We start from the raw sequence: 12,791 nt of genomic DNA, 5'->3' as shown, positions 1-12,791 counted from the left end.
CTGGATTTTCTGCCGTTGGAATCTTCTTCACTGTGATTCCTCCTTGAGAGATTATATCTCGAATGAAATAAACTCTAACATCAATATGCTTGGTTCTTTCATGATACATCTGATTTTTGGTCAAATGTATGGCACTCTGACTGTCACAACACACAACAGTCTGATCCTGTTGCAAGCCCAGATCACCAACCACACCTCTCAGCCACAAAGCTTCTTTCACTGCCTCTGTTGCAGCTATGTACTCAGCTTCTATTGTAGACAAGGCAACAACAGATTGTAATGTTGCCTTCCAGCTAATGGCATAACCAGAGAGAGTGAAAACATAACCTATTAGAGATCTTCTTCTATCTAGATCTCCAGCATAATCAGAATACACAAAATCGATGATATGTTCACTGAAATCACTATTCCTATCATACACCAAACCAATATCTGCAGTACCCTTCAAGTGGCGCAATATCCATTTCATTGCCTACCAATGCATCTTACCAGGATGTCCCATATATCTACTGACAACGCTGACAGCTTGTGAAATGTCTGGTCGAGTACACGCCATGGCATACATTATATTGCCAACTGCACTAGCATAAGGAACACGAGACATGTGCTCCTCCTCTTCTTCAGTCTGAGGTGATAATTCACCTGAAAGCTTAAAATGAGCAGCAAGTGGGGTACTTACAGACTTCGAACTCTGCATACCTAATCGCTCAAGCACCTTCTTGATGTACTTCTTCTGAGATAAGTACAGCGTGCCTGCTTGTCGATCTCTACGTATCTCCATACCTAAAATTTTCTTGGCTACTCCCAAGTCTTTCATCTCGAATTCACTACTCAACTAAGTCTTCAACCTTTTAATTTCTGACATGTTCTTGAAAGCAATTAACATGTCATCAACATACAATAATAAGTACACAAAAGATCCATCTGAGAGCTTCTTGTGATAAACACAATTATCATACTCACTCCTTGAGTATCCGTGTTCGATCATGAAAGTGTCAAACCGCTTGTACCATTGTCTAGGAGACTGCTTCAGGCCGTACAAAGATTAAAATGATCTTCTTATCCTTGATTAGTAAACCCCTCTGGCTGCTGCATATAAATTTGCTCCTCCAACTCTCCATGTAGAAAGGCTGTCTTGACATCGAGTTGTTCAAGCTCTAAGTCAAACAGAGCAACCAACGCTAGCAACAAGCGAATAGAACTATGTTTCACAACAGGTGAGAATACTTTGTTGAAGTTGACACCTTCCTTCTGAGTATAGCCCTTCGCCACTAAGCATGCTTTAAACCTTGCATCTTCAACCCCTGGAGTTCCCTCTTTCTTCTTGAAGACCCATCTGCACCCAACAATCTTTTGGCCTATGGGTCGTTTCACCAACTCCCAAGTATGATTCTTGTAAAGAGATTCAATCTCCTCAGTCATGGCAACGGTCCACTGGGCAGACTCAGAACCCGTGATAGTTTGCTGATACATGGAAGGCTCTTCTACGTTCTCAGCTACAGATAATGTATAAGCAACAAAATCTGCATACCTCCAGGGTTGCCTGATTTATCATTTTTATCTGCCAGTAGCAATAGTGTACTGTTCTTCCTCTTCTTCTGCTTCCTCCTGGATGGGCTGTGAATTGTCTGGAGTTTCAACTTCTAACTCCCCCCTTTTACTGACACCGTGGTCTTTTCCTGCATCGATAGACTCCTCCTTTTGCTGGTGTAGCATCGCAGACTCATCAAATTTTACATCTCTGCTGATAAGAAACCCAGGTGACTTAGGATCGGTGCACGACAACCTATATCCTTTCACACCTGATGCATAGCCTAGGAATATGCATTTTCGTGCCCTCGGCTCAAGTTTGCCATCATTCACATGAGCATATGTAGGGCAACCGAACACTCTCAAAGTAGAGTAATCAGTAGGAGTACCAGACCATATTTCTTCAGGGATCTTGCAATTGATAGCAGTCGATGGAGACCTATTCACCAAATAACAAGCAGTGTTAACTGCTTCAGCCCAAAAGTCCTTAAAGAGACCAACGTTTGACAGCATGCAACGCGCCCTCTCTAAGAGAGTTCTATTCATCCGTTCTGCAATTCCATTTTGTTGTGGTGTTTTTACAACAGTGCGGTGTCTCACTATGCCTTCATTCTTGCAGAACTCATTGAACTCATTTTCACAAAATTCCATGCCGTTGTCCGTTCTCAGGCGCTTTATTTTCTTCCCAGTTTGCTTCTCGATCAACGCCTTCCATTGCTTGAAGTTGACAAAGACATCATTTTTGTGCTTCCATAAATACACCCAGACCTTTCTTGAAAAGTCATCGATAAGGTCAAAAGATATCGATAGCCACCCTTTGATTGTACAGGAGCGGGACCCCAAAGGTCTGAATGGATGTAATCCACTGTACCTTTGGTCCTGTGGATTGTCGTGCTGAACTTGACTCTGCACTGCTTATCGAAGACACAATGCTCATAGAAGTCTAGCTTTCTGGTGTTCTGACCGCACGGCAAACCTCATTTGCTCAGAATTGTCATGCCCCGTTCACTCATATGCCCAAGCCGTATATGCCATAGTTGAGTGGTATCACTTTCTGAGTTTCTTAACTCAGAAACTAATATAGTAGCTGATACAGTGTTCCCTTAAAGGTGGTAGAGGCCATTGATTAGTTGCCCTTTCATCACGATCAGAGCACCCTTGCAGACTTTGAGAACTCCATCTACAGATGAATATGTGTAGCCTTTGGAGTTGAGAGTTTCCAAAGATATGAGATTCTTCTTCAATTCTACGTCTGTCAAAGTCCTCACAATGCCATCTTGCATCTTGATTCGAATTGTTCCTACACCAATAATTTTGCAAGCCATATCGTTTCCCATCAAGACAGTGCCACCATCGGTTGATTGATAGGTGGTAAACCAATCTTTCTTGGGACATATGTGAAAGGAACAAGATGAATCAAGAATCCATTCATTTTTCGAACGACCGGTGGTCACGGACAAGACATTTTCTACAACATCAGAATTCTCCTCTACAATAGCTGCTTCAGCACTTGTAGAGGCTTTACCTTTATCTCCTTTATCTTTTCTCTCTGGACAGTCTTTTCTAAAGTGCCCTTCCTTATGACAGTGGTAACACTTCATTTTTCTGGACTTGGATTTTGAGCGACCTCTGTTTCTTGAACCTCTTGCTTTGTCTCTACCTCTCACAACCAAACCCTCTGCCTGATTTTCTATTCCAATTTCAGATGCTCTCTTTCTCAACTCCTGAGAGTTCAAAGAGGCTTTAACATCCTCCATAGAAACAGTATCCTTTCCATAGAGTAGAGTATCAATGAAATGTTCGTATTTGGGAGGTAGAGAACATAGCACAATCAAGGCTTGGTCCTCATCACTTATTTTGATATCAACATTTTTCAAGTCCATAATGATTTTATTGAACTCATCAAGGTTCTCAATTATTTGTGTACCTTCTTTCATACGCAGGGTGTATAACCATTGCTTCAGGTACAGCCGATTTGTGCGAGTTTTTTGCAGGTACAACTTCTCCAATTTCTTCCATAGATCGGAAGTCGTCTCTTCGTCTGCAACTTCTCGTAACACCTCGTCCGTCAAGCTCAATTGTAAAGCACTGTGAGCCCTTGCCATCAAGTCTTCCTTTTCTGTTTCTTGTAGGCTTATAGGTAATTTTTCTTTACCCTTTAAAGCCTTGTACAACCCTTGTGTAACAAGCGAAGCTTTCATTTTGATACGCCACAGGCTGAAGCTATTTCACCCATCAAATTTCTCGATCTCATACTTAGCAGCTGAGACGTGTGCAGCCATTATAACAAGACACCGGTAGATAGCAGCCCTGATACCAGTTTGTTGTGAATAACACCGGGATTTTACGAAAATCGCCTACTAAGTGCGGGTCTTAATGGCACGAGAAAATGACGCAAAAACAAACACACACAAGAAACACAGGGATTTACGTGGTTTGGCTTTTAGCCTACATCCACGGGTGAAGACGGCGAGATGATTTCACTATTGAACAACTGAAAATATAAGAACACTCTCTCACTCTAACCCAAAACCCAAATGCACCCCCTGAATTCTTCCTATCTCTCAAATAGAAATATTACAAGAATTCTATGTAATTCTTTGCTTGGGTTTGCTATACCCGATTAGCCTGTCCTTTGGTTCAATCCCCTCTTCCTATTTATAGCAAAGGAAATTGAATTGTTCTATCTCCATCCATTAAATGCCCACCTAAAAGGCTCTCATTTTTTTCTCCTTTGGGATGCACCATCCAAGACTTTCTCATTTGGAATGTGTTGCCAATGGCCGGTGCTCTCTATCTTCTTCTTCAATGCATTGTCTTTGAATGCTACAATGGACAAGTGTGAGGTGAGTGATTTACTCCTTTGACTTAGAAGTTGCAATGTTACCTTTTTCAACAATGATGGATGCCAGCCACTCCTTCATTAATATTGGAGAAACACATTTGTCTCCATCTACATAACTCAGTAGCCATTGTTGACTTTGGCTGCTTTATTCAAGACATAACAATAGTTTATCATCAAGCTTAAGTCTGCTAGAGACATGAATGTCATATTATTTGCCCAACCCTGGATTTACTTGGGCCATCTAATGGTTCTCCAACAATGGAACCCAGATGTACTAGCTGAACAGGTCTTTTTCTCGATGGCTGTTCTATGGGCCCAGATGGAGAATTTACACTGGAATTTTTTTGGCAAAGATATCCTCTCTTCTATATTATCCAAAGTTGGTAGGTGCTTGGAATTGGAGTGCCCTGCTAGAGCAGTGAGTTCCAGTTATAACCCTGCGGCAAGATTAATCATCCCTCTTTCTCATGCTCTTACACTAAAAGTCATTGTCAACCTGGGTCTTGCGGGTTCCATAGAAGTTGATATTTCTTTTGAGAACCTTCCTTCCCAAGTGTGCCCTAACTGCATTCAAATTGGACATATTGGTGAGGAATGTCCTTTCAAACCCAGGATTGAATATCTGAATGCTTTTGCTAATGTTGATCCTTCTGTTGAGCTATGCCTTGTCCCTAAGGCAGCAATCCTGCCTCGCCGTCTCAGTCTTCTCTCTCAAGTGTGCAAGGTTTATGATGAATTTTTTTTGATTAACTCAGAGGTTCCCTCCAACACTTTGGTGAACAAAGGGAAGGAAAACGACGGATGATTCCCATATGCCATATTCTTAGAAGCGCAAGACTGAAATCCTCCAACCTATCATTAACATTGCTCATACTTTTTGGATTGAGTTACCCCTTACATCAACCAATACCAGGAAAGTCATGCTCGATCTGCATAAGAACAACAATCATGTTATTCCTGTCCATGTTCCTTACCAACAAAACCTGAACCATGCTGAGATCACCCCCTATCCGGTGATGCTGAGAAACCCAACTATCCCCTCTTCAAACTCTGCCTTTCATTGCCCTCACAAAGTGCATAACACTCCTCAGGTTGGTACCCTTGCTTGCATGCCCGCTGCTGCTCTGCAGAACCAAGGAAGGTATTGGCTGGCTAATGCTGATGGCTCGGTTACCTTACAAGGTTACCCAATCAAGGGCGATTCTCATCAAGCTCCTATAAAAAAAAAAAGGCCTATTCTGATTGAAGATGATGATCCTCTAGTACTGCAGCTTTGTACTCTCGGGTTTAGTGAGAGCTCTAAGAAGAGCAAGCACGATAAGAATTCTGACATGAACATGGACTCTGAGGCATCGATGGCTGGCCGTAAACAATCACTCGGGGGGAAATGAAGATTCTAGCCCTGAATTGTCGTGGGATTGGTCACCCCTCGACAATGCGGAAAATCCGCCAACTAGTAAATAAGCATAGACCTGCAGTGTGTTTCCTCTCTGAAACTAAGAAGTCCAACACTAATCTGTGCAGCTTTTGTAGATCGCTCAGCTTCACTAATTTTGATTGTACTCCTGCAACATGTGGAGCTGGAGGTCTTTTGCTTATGTGGTCCACTAGCATTTCCTATAACATCCTGTGGAGGAGTGATTGGTGTCTGCATGTCGAGTTGTATTTCAGTGATCTTAATCAATATTGGACTTCTACTTTTGTTTATTTGAGTTGTTCTGAACAAAATAGAAGAAACCAACTTCTTTCCTTCACATACTTATCTTCATTCATTGACAAACCGTGGGTACTAGTAGGAGATTGGAATTCATATTTATGCCCGGAAGACAAGGTCGGGGGAAGACTTATCACTCAAAGTCAGATGCAGCCATTGAATTACTTTATTAATCAAGCTTGTATTGCTGATATTCATCTTTCTGATAATAGATTCACATGGGATAACCGTCAATTTGGAGATAAAAGAATTGAGGCGAAACTTAATAGGTTCTTTCTGAATTCTGATTGGGTTAATCTATTTCCCAATGCTAAGGTCACTTCTGAAATTGTTACATCGTCAGACCATAAGACCATTATCCTCAACACTGATAATATTCCCAGTCGATCGGCAAGACCGTTTCGTTTCGAAGCTTTTTGGTTAACGGAGCCGGGGTATCAGAATGTCGTGAAAGCGGCTTGGGCTTCCTTCTCTGTTATCGGTTCTCCCTCTTACAAGGTGTGCAAAAAACTGTGTGCTCTACAATCAACTCTTAAGAGGTGGAATAAAAATCATGTTGGGAACATCTTTCAAAATATGGAGAGAGCAAAAGCTTGCCTGGCTACTCTTTACAATATTAGGCCAACGTTAAGAAATGATCAGTGGTTTCTGGATGAGAAACATCAAATTGCTATCATTAGGAAGCTAGCATACCAAGAAGAAATTCTTTGGCAACAAAAATCTAGAAACAATTCCAAATCCTTCCATCTCTCTACCATCAAGAGAAGAGCCAGGACCATTGTAAGATTTATCAACTTGGGGGGTCTGACTATTATTGATAACTAGCAAATTGGCTTGGCTTTCTTAGATTTCTACAAAGACCTTTTTGCTTCTTCCAATCCAGTCGTAGATGAGTCTTACTTTGAGCCTATTAGAGGAAGAGTTTCCTAGGAGGATAATTGTAGGCTTATGAGACCAGTCACAGAGGAGGAAATCTACAATACAGTTCGGAAGATGCCATCCAATAAGGCACCTGGCCCAGACGGTTTCTCTGGCATGTTTTTTCAGAATTCCTGGTCTATCATTGGAAAGGGGATCTCAAACTCTATCATGAAGTTCTTTATTTCGGGCACTTTCACTTTATCTCTCAATCACACGTATGTAGCCCTTATTCCCAAAGTGGATCATCCTTCTTCAGTTTCTGAATTCAGGCCAATCAGCTTGTGCAACTTCATCTACAAGATTATTTCCCGAATAATCGTCAATCAGTTGCGCCCCATTCTCAACAAGATTATTTCTTTCAGTCAGAATGGTTTTATTAAAGGTAGGCATATTCAGGACAATGTTCTTATCTGTCATGAACTTCTTCATAAAATCAAGAAAACCAAGAGAGGCAATAAGGGTTGTTTTTCTCTTAAGATAGACATGAATAAAGCTTATGGCAGAGTCGAGTGGAGCTTCTTGAGAAGCACTCTTTCTAACTTTGGATTTGACCAGACTTGGATCCAGAGGGTTATGTTTTGTGTTGAAAATACTCAATTGGATTATTCTTCTAAATGGTTCTCCCCTCCCATTTTTGAAGCCACCCAGAGGTCTTAGGCAAGGAGATCCGCTCTCATCTTATTTATTTGTGCTCTGTACGGAGGTCCTCTCAACAAAATTGGCTATCACCCTTCAGGAAGGCAGAATCAAGGGTTTACAAATCAATACAGGGGGTGAAAGGTTGTCTCACATGGCATTTGCAAACGATCTCATTTTTTTTTGGAGAAGTTTCAATGACAGAAGCAAGGGCTCTTAATGAGGTTCTAGATTCTTACTGCAAAGCTTATGGTCAGGCGATTAATCTTAATAAATCCACGGCCTAGTTTAGTCCTAATGTTAATTTGACCACCAAGAGACAACTCAGAGAATTTTTCCAGATAATCCCCACCTCCTCCCTTGATACATATTTTCAATGGTAAGATCTTTAAGCATCATTGTGCAAATCTGATATCTAGAGTGTCTAAGAAGTTGCAGCATTGGAAGTCTCAATACCTTAGTCCGGCAGGAAAGACAGTTCTGATTCAATCTACTCTATCGGCAATGCCTCTTTACACTATGTCTTGCTTCAAGATCCCAGTATCAGTTGAAAAATCCTTGGACTCAGTTAGCAGAAGCTTTTTCTGGTCCAATGTTAACAGTTCTCTTGTGCCAACTATCTCCTGGAGCACCATTTGTTTGCCTAAAAAAAGGGAGGGTTAAATATCAAACTTTCAGCTCCTATGAATCTTGCTTTATTAGCTAAAAAGGGGTGGGAACTCCTGTCATCTCCTTCCTCTCTATGGGGGAGACTCATGAAGGAAAAGTATTTTCCTACGTTGACCTTTCTTCAAGCCAATTGTCCTACTTCAGCTTCTTGGGGTTGGAAATCTGTGTGCTCCTCGCGCGATCCTTTTTGTCAAGGTATCTTTCATTAGGTGGGTAATGGTCGAGATATAAACCCATGGCTCGACTACTGGATACCAACTTTCCCTCCTTCCTCTGCTCCCTTCCCTCTCCCTCTCATGCCCCCCTCTCGGTTGATTTATTCATTGATCCTCACTCCCAATCCTGGATTTGAGAGAGGATCTTTCAATGGTGGCCTTCAGAATTCTTACTATCCCCATTCCAATTTTCCACTGCAATGATCGAATTGTGTGGCAGAGTACTTATACAGGAAAAATTTTGGTTGCCTCTACTTATAATCTCGCTATTATTGGAGATCTTCAGCCATCTAATACTATGTGGATCAAAATCTGGCATCTTTCGACATCTTCGAAGATCCAACATCTTATTTGGAAGACCCTTCACCAAAAACTCCCTTTGCCAGATCTCCTAAATTTGAGAGGACTCAATCTAAACCCACATTGCTATATTTGCCAACAACACGTTCAATCTTCCTCTCATTTGTTTTATAATTGTGATTTTGCTAAGAGCATTTGGCGTCAAGTTGGATTGCTTAATTTCTTCTCTAACCATGATATCAGATCGGGAATCATAATGGTGTTGAATACTCCTTTCAAGCTTAGTAGGGTAATTGGATCAAAGTCTCCCTGTTCTATGGAATCATTTAGCACATTTGGAATGCTTATTGGGATTTAATCTTCAGGCAAGTTCCTTTTAATCCTTCAACTATCACTCTCAGAGCTATTGCTAGTGCAAAGGATCTGGTTTAGAGTTTTATCGAGCCCCGGAGAAGAATGGTTAGAATGGCGAGATGGACCCCGCCTATAAGTCTTTTTATGAAGTTCAACGTCGATGGTGCGAGTCAAGGCAATCTGGGCGATGCTGGAATTGGCGAAGTGTGCAGATCCTCTAATTCCTTATTTATCTGCGGATTCTCTCAAGGAATTGGGTGGAACTTTGCATTGGTGGCTGAAGCTATGGCGGTCCACGTTGCTCTAAGGACTGCTCTTAATTTGGGTATATCTCTGTTGGTGATTGAAAGTGACAATCTTCTTGTGGTGAACATTCTCAACGACCACTCTCTTGAAATCCCTTGGAGAATCAATCCTATAATTAGGGACTGCAGATCTTTGGCTTCTGGTTTTCAATGTATCTCTTTTGTGCATTCCCTTCGAGAATCTAATCCGGCAGCAGATAGTTTGGCCTCTCTAGGGGCTTCTTCCCAGGCTAATCTTTACTGGCTCGATTCTCCCCCCTCTTGTATCCTCCTTTCCTTGTATTCTGACTTGTCTGAAACCTTGTTCCAGTGCTAATAAATTACTTTCATAAAAAAATAAAAAATAAAAGAAAGATAAATAAAGGGCAAGAGATCTCTAATGATGTGTGATCTAGGAATCAATCTCATCAGTTTACTGTTTTAAAGCCACATTCTTCATTATAGATGCCTTGCCCTAAGCATGCAGATTTTCACTATTTTCTCTAATACTAGTGATCCAAGTCAAGTAATCACACAATTTATTAAAAAAAAAGATCACACAAAAACTTTAAAAAATAAAAAAAAACCCTAAAAGCCAAATCAAACTGGACGTTTACATGTAAGACATCACAATCCCAAGAATGCCATTTAATTAATTCTTTGAAACCATTGTTGGTTTTTTTTTTTCTTCGTAAAATTGTTGGGGTCACCTATGGTCCAATAGAAACACACCAGTTTTATCCCATAATTCTAGTATACACTTAACACTTCTTTCTTTGTAAGCAATATGAGAGGTGTAACAATGATTGAATATAACCCTATTCTCCATTGATAGTGAAACAGATCTCATCTCATCGTGGACATAGGCAATCTTATCGAATCACGTGAATCTTTATGTAGTTTTAAGGATCGATAGCAGATCAGCAGAATCGTTTGGATTAGATTGGTGTCAATCGTGAGCGATCTCGATTTTGGGATAATCCTATATTAAAGGATTGGTGTAGGACAAGGGTAACAAGGTACAATTTTAAATAAACAACAAGGGTAAATCTGTCCAATTCAAATCGATACAGAGCGATCTAGATCGGTATCAAATTGAAGATTTGATTAAGTAAGAGGATTGTTAGTCGTTAGACAATGAAATTTGATTAAGGCTAATCTAGACCATGACCACTCTATCCAAAGGTCACAAAAGCCAAATCCATACGTGGCAATAATTTAGGTAGCTGTACATCAATAGGCCGTGAAGGAAATGCATTCCAATTTTTTTGATGAAACTGTAATCACACAAACCACACACCAATCCTAAAAGGTTAACCGACTTTTAGGACCGTGGAATGGTAATGTATTCCAATTTTTACCTAATAAAATGGGGAAGTTAAATTAAGATCAACAGTCGATTTTGTTTCTAATTATAGAAGCAGGGGACCCACAAGCAAATTTGATTTACAATTTAGAAGCAGGGCCCACAATACTCGTTTATGTTTCTAATTTTTGAATTTGCTTTTCCCCTCTCTCTCTCTCTCTCTCTCTCTCTCTGTCTCTGAGTTCATCTGACCATTATATTATTCATTCCTAGTCCTAATTTGATTTTCTAATTTCACTCTACATTGGAGTCGATTTGTTGCTTTCCAAATTCATATATATATAGGACCATAGGTGTTCTTACTCTTCTTTACACGTCACCCCCTGATTTTTGAAAAAACTCATCCGTCCCCCTCTACAGTAACAATGTTATCTTAAGTCAAACCAAATAATAAAAAGATAATTTTAACCTCAACTAAAATAAGATAAACAATGACAATTGAAGTATCCAACGTTTATAGAAAATGCACATTAGATGCCCAAAGCTTATAAATTACATTTAAGATACTAATTTTGATATTTTCAATTATACCCTAAATCACCACCACCACTACAACCACCATTACCCCTGTCACCACCACCACCACTACAACCACCATTGCCCTAGCCACCATCACCACCATTACCATATTGGTGAGGTGTTGCGCAATGGCAGCGTTTGGAGTGAGGTGTTGGGGAGTGGGTTTTCCCTTTCATTGTTTATTTTTTATCTTTTTCACAGTTGGGGTCTCTGTCTCTGACGTTTCCTCCTCCTCCTCCTCTTCATACTCGTCTTTCACTTCTTCGTGCCTTTTTGGACTTAACTATGTGAATAGCAAGGCTCAACCTCTGAACCCTCTTGCTCCTCCCTTTTATCCTTCATTTCTTCCAACCCTACAACTACAACTTCCACTAACTTCCTCTCATTCCACCACCATTCCTAGGAACATCACCAGGCTACCAATATTATTTCCCTGTTAATAGAGATCCTTCTTCTCTTTTACCGCCTGCTCCAACTTATATCTGTAACAGAACCACCACCACCCCCTCCAAGGTTACCGGCAAACTTACCATTACTAAAAATACAACAAAGGCGGTGGAGAGGGTTGAGGGTGATATGTAGGTGATAGTGGGTTTCAAAGTGGCGGCAGGTATTGTGACGACAGTTAACAGGTGCAAGAGGGTTTCATTGTTAAAACCCTTAACTCCATTCTGGTTAGCAATTTGAGGAAGGAGAGGGAATATTCTTTCTTCCATTCCTTGTTTTAATTTAAAAAAAAAAAGACTTCACATCGTTTTGGGGTTTCTAGATCAAGGGTAAAAAAGTAATTCTACATTAGACAAGGGTGGTTTAAGGATTTAAATTTATTTAACTGACTAACATCATCATCATCATGTAATAACATAAAACTAACAATAGGGACTAATTTGTCATATTAGGGTCCAAATCAGAGTTAATTTAAATTTTTTAAAAAATCAAGGGGTGATCTGAATTTCATTTGAAACTCAGGGGTGATGTGTAATTTACTCTATAAATTAACCACCACATAAGCCGAAGAAGGAAAGAGGAGAATAGGACGAAACTCTGTTCGTTGTTGTTTCTAATTTTTGAATTTGTTTTTTCCCCTCTCTCTCTCTTGGGTCCTTAAACTTTCTATTTTGTTCATTTGACCGTTATATATTCATTCTTAGTCCTAATTTGGTTTCCTAATTTCACTCTACATTGGAGTCGATTTGCTGTTTCCAAATTCTTATATATATATAGGACGGTTGATGAGCTTACTCTTCTTATAAATTAACCCCCCTCATAAGCCGAGGAAGGAAAGAGGAGAAAAAGAAGAAACTCTCTTCAGTTCGTCACAGCAGGTATTATTTGCCTTTCCATATCAGTTACTGTTTTAAATCTCTTCCCTGTTTTGAATTCCTCCAACTAAACTTTTTTTTTTTTTGTTTGTCACAGCTTCAAGACTCGATTCAAG

Source organism: Telopea speciosissima, chromosome 7 (assembly GCF_018873765.1).
Source record: "Telopea speciosissima isolate NSW1024214 ecotype Mountain lineage chromosome 7, Tspe_v1, whole genome shotgun sequence".
Lineage (NCBI taxonomy): Eukaryota > Viridiplantae > Streptophyta > Magnoliopsida > Proteales > Proteaceae > Telopea > Telopea speciosissima.
This window is presented reverse-complemented; position numbering follows the sequence as displayed.